Raw genomic sequence first — 5,469 nt, forward strand, 5'->3', positions numbered from 1 at the left:
ATATATATATATATATATATATATATATATATACATATACAGAAATATATATATACACACATACATATACATATGTATGTTTAAATGTTTATTTGTTTCCCTACATCAGCTTCCATTGGGCTGATGAGTCCGATGGTTTCCTGTTTATGCAACCCTTGGTTTTAGGAGAAATAAGGTATATACGTTAGTATATTTGTACGTGTGTATGTATGTGTATATATATTTGTATATATAGCATACATACATATTATTCACACATTCACTTGTACATGAACAGCAACAACATATATATATATACATATATATATATATACATATATATATATATATATATATATATGCTGAAGTGCACACATACATATTTATATATACATAGACACCTAGATGTGTGTGTGTGTGTGCATGTCTAGAATAAACGAATGCATTAAAAACACGATCGTAAACCAAAAGTCACAACAACAACAACAGTAATAATTTAAAAAATTCTGGCAAGAACAACATCAACAACAGTAACATAATGCCAAGAATATCGTATGATATTCTGCAATAGTAAGTCACAAAAACCACAATAATAGTAATAAGAGCAGCAAACAGCGCCACCAAACAACAACAGCAGCAACTACATCAACAGCACGAATAACAACAGCATTAGCAACAACATCAATAGATACCAATTACAAAATAGTTGCAGAAATTGTTTTTTCAGTTCAGTAAATATAGATTTTATAGGCATTGCCTGAGGGAAGAGATATTGTCTGGAAAGAGATTTATGTTGTTATTATTGTTGTTGTTGTTGTTGTTGTTATTATGATTATGATTATTATTATTATTATTATTATTATTATTATTATTATTGGGAATCTTTTTCACTGTTATTATTGTTCTTATTGCTGTTTGCCGTGAACAGATGCCTGTAACAGATCTCCCAGAGAGAAAAAAAATGAATTTAGCCACGATTTCTTGATTGAATAAAAAAAGTGATTTTTTTTTTCTTTTATTTTATTTTCAGCAAGAAAGTGTTTTGGAATCTCTGAATGTCCATCCTATTTAAACCTCCACCCGGCTACCCTGGAATAGAGAAAAGTTGGATCATACTGAAACATTTTTATTGCGTGCACATATTTCTGCAAACAAGTAATTCAATATGGCCGTGTTTGGGTGGCAGCAACAGTTGCTAACCACGGGGTTGACAACAATGAATGTACCCCACCGAATAAAAGAGTACCACACCATTACTAGTATTGCAAGCCCAAAAGAAGTACGATACATCGGTCAACTTCAAAGACTGGGAAAAGCGAAGAGCTAAGCTAAAGCAGCTTCCACTGATTACAATGATCTGCATTTGTTGAGAATGGGAAGGACTAATCCAAGACTAAAGGCTTCAAAACAACCAACCAGTTAATGCAGAGCATTGCATTTAGCAAATACACCGGTCCAAATGGGTACTCCAGCTGGAACGACCAAACCGCCGACACGGTGTAGTTCTTGAACACGATAACGCTTGCCCCACGTCGTTAGTTTAACCAAAATTGTTATTCAAGAGATGGGTTAAGAGGTTCTACGACACCCGCTGTCTTCACCTGATATAACACCTTCAGATTATCACGTTTTTGGTGATCGCTCCGCAACAATCTGCGAGGTGTTTCGTTCAAATAATTTAGCTTGATGAATTCTTCATGGCGGGGCAATTAACACAGACAGAAAGACACATATTAATAGAAACACAATTATATATATATATATATATATATATATATATATATATATATATATATACACGACGGGCTTCTTTCAGTTTTTGTTAACCAAATCCACTGACAAGTGTTTGGTCAGCCTCAGACCACAGTAGAAGACACTTGCCCAAGGTACCACGCAGTGGAACTGAACCCGGAACCATTTCGTTGAGAAGCAAGTTTCTTACCACACAGCCACGCCTATATGTATGTGTGTGTGTGTGTGTGTGTGTGTGTGCGTGTGTGTATGTATGCATGTATGTATGTATGTATGTATGTATGTATGTATGTATGTATGTGAAATGTTTCCAGCGCTCTGGTCCGCTGATAGACGTCAGACTGGAACCAGTGAATGATTAAAACACGATGGGAAACAGTGAATGACGTGCGTGCGTGCGTGCGCGCAAGTGTAGGCGCTTCTGAATCGGCATGTTTCGCATGTATTGGTGCACTGGACGGACGTAAGACCTGAAAGGTAGAAGGAAGAGGAGACATAGCAAGAGAGGCAGAACGATGGGGGAAGGGTGGGAGTGAGCGGTGTGTTTCTTGATATTTCTACATCATCAACTGTTATAGAAATATCACAAGTGAAGTGGAGAGATTTCAAATTGAGATAATTTGGAGGGGGACTATTAGACTTCATGTCTTTTATGTATTAAATACACACACACATACATACATACATATATATATATATATATGTGTGTGTGTGTGTGTGTGTGTATGTGTGTGTGTATGTATATGTATATTTATATGGGTTATGTATATATATATGTCTGTTTTATATATATATATACATGTATACATACACATTTTATGTATGAATATATATATATGTGTGTGTGTGTGTGTGTGTGTGTGTGTGTGTTTATGTATGTAAATGTGCATATATACGTATAGATAGATAGATACGTACATAGACGAATATCTGTATATATACACTGGCATCCATGTATGTTTATATATAGGTATATATGTGCATGTATATATGTATGTGTGTGTACATACACATGTATGTATATATGCATACACACACATACATACATATATATACATGTATGCATGTATGCATACATGCATACATGCATATGCCTGTATGCATGCTTGTATGCATGTATACGAGGGAAACGTAAGATTATGCAACAATACAGAATGTTTCTGATGTAACGGAGTCAGCAATCTCTCCCTCTTTCACTCTCTCTCTCTCCTTACTTCCCCTCTTCTCTCTCTCTCTCTCTCTCTCTCTCTCTCCTTACTTCCCCTCTTCTCTCTCTCTCTCTCGCTTTTGCTGTACCCATTAAACAAACCGATGAATGAATAAATAAATAGATAAATAAATAAATAAACAAATAAGTAAATAGGATTTCTCTCTTCTAAGATGGTGGATGTGTTGATGAGAAGTAAATCTCCAATCGGTTGCCCGGCTGGTTGGCTGGCTGGTTGGCTGGCAGTGTCAGAGATGGCGCGTTATAATCGCTTGCTTCACCATCATCGACTTCCCCACTGCCGGGACTCTATAGAATCCACTTCAAAGACATCCTCGTGGCTACGTGTGTCTGTGTGTCTGGGTTACGACGGCTGCGAGAAGTGGAATGAGAATATTAAATTAGAAATATGGCCGTCTCATCTCAACAGCCCGGCCGGGATGCATTCTTCATATCAAATTTCTATCGACAGACTCATCGATTCACATTTCACAGCGGTCAACTACTACTACTACTACTACTACTACTACTACTACTACTACTACTGCTGCTGCTGCTACTACTACTACTACTACTACTACTACTACTACTACTACTACTACTACTACAGAAGATGAGGCCACATTGCAGCTGCTGTGTAGTTAATCGGAGGTTGTTTGGGTAATGTGTTCAGTATATAAAGGTATATATATGTGTACGTCGTAACTAATTCTATCCCGATTGATAGAAGCAGTTAGTACGTCTTTCAAGAGAACTTTGGTGAGCCTGGCGAAAAGTATGCTACCAGAGTCTACAACAACGACAACCCTTGGATTCATCCCAAACCGACTGGCCCTCTTATCAACCCCAGTGAGAACATAACTCTTATGCCGCCTCCCTTAACACTCGTACGCCGTACCTACTCCGGAGACAAAGCGAACTGTGACCACAGAGGCATTCAAGAGGTGGCCACAGTCGTTGGCGTTCAAGAACACAGAATTACCTGTGAATAGAAAGTATGTGCCAGTGTGTATTTCTGTATATGTGTGAGTGTGTACATGCGTTAGTGTGTGTGAGATATATGTATGTGCGTCAGTGTGTGTGTGTGGGAGTGAGAGTGAGTGTGAGAGAATTATCAGAGTGTGTATCTGTGTGTGCGGTGTTTGATGGGTTTTTGTCCTGCTGTAGATGCTGAAGGCCTAGGGTTATAATATATTTGTGGAAGGACAGTGTATTTTTTATGGAGACGCGAAACGATATTTTGATATTGTTTTACAAGAAAGGAAACCATTTTTTCATTATTTTTTTTTTTTACAGAGAAATGAGAAGACAAGTGTCGCGGGAGTCCCCTGGCGGCAGGAAAATATTAAATCGGAATTAAAATAAAAGTTGAACATTATTGTTGCTTTTGATGAAGAAATAAAAAAGACGCAGAAATTGTGTGGAATTTATCTTGGAAGGAATTGGAATACAACGAGAACCTGAATAAGACAATGTGTGGCTGTGTGGGTATGTGTGTGTGTGTGTGTGTGTTTGTACATACCAATTTGTAAATATCTATGGATGTGTGTGTGTGTGTTTGCGTGTGCTTGCACATACATGCACGTAATATACGAATGTGTGTGTGTGTGTACTTGCTTATGTCTAAATATCTATGGATATGCGTCTGGTGAAAATAAGTACATGCAAATATCAATGTGTGCGTATGTGTGCGCGCATGTCTCTGTGTGTTTGTGTGTCTGTATGTCTGTGTAGATATAGGTAAATGTCTTTCGATATATATATGTTTGTGTGTATTTGTACATATACATATGTAAAAACCCATGGATACATGTATATGTATGTGTCTGTGTGCGTGTCTGTGTGTGTGTGTGTGTGTGTGTGTGTGCCTCTGCACGCGGATGTATGTATCACCATGGATATAGCGAAGGCATGTACAAGACTGACACTCGTATAAATTCGAGTAGCTATAACAGCAGCAGCAGATTTTCTGTGAAGAAGAGTCATGTTACAGTGTAGGCCAAAGAACTTAGGTATTCCCAGGTAACATCGATGCAGCTTGGCACCGACGGCAGAGAGAGAGAGCATTACTCTTGGAAGGCGGCAAATTTCTTTGTAGTCTCCAGTTTCGGCCTTCATCAGATGACTAAACAAGCTGAATGTACGAAGTGACCCTCAACACTATTCTTGTTAAAGAATAATAAATCTTTACCTTACAAAAAGTTTTGAGTAATCCTTCAGTTTAAATTTTAATATAACTCGAGATATTGGCAGCGAGCTGACAGAATCGTTGGCGCGCAACCAGGCAAAAATACTTCGTGGCATTTCATCTGGCTTTGAGTTTTGAGTTCAAATCCCGCCGAGGCCGCGTTTGCCTTTTTATCCTTTCTGGGTCGAAAAAATAAATACCAGTTGAACACTAGGGTCTCTCTAATCGACTTAGTCCCTCCCCCGAAACTGCTGGACTTGTGCCAAAATTTGAAACCAATATAACTCGACATAACCAACAAATATATATGTAATTTTGGATTTTGTCCCTAATATTATATATA

General features: G+C 37.8%; 1 protein-coding gene across 1 annotated transcript in view; it reads right to left on the minus strand.

Moving 5' to 3' along the window:
- LOC106869076 (serine-rich adhesin for platelets) overlaps positions 1–5,469 on the minus strand; it is a 223,287-nt gene that overhangs the window by 68,191 nt on the left and 149,627 nt on the right. The window lies entirely within an intron of this gene.

The sequence above is a fragment of the Octopus bimaculoides genome, chromosome 25 (assembly GCF_001194135.2).
Source record: "Octopus bimaculoides isolate UCB-OBI-ISO-001 chromosome 25, ASM119413v2, whole genome shotgun sequence".
Lineage (NCBI taxonomy): Eukaryota > Metazoa > Mollusca > Cephalopoda > Octopoda > Octopodidae > Octopus > Octopus bimaculoides.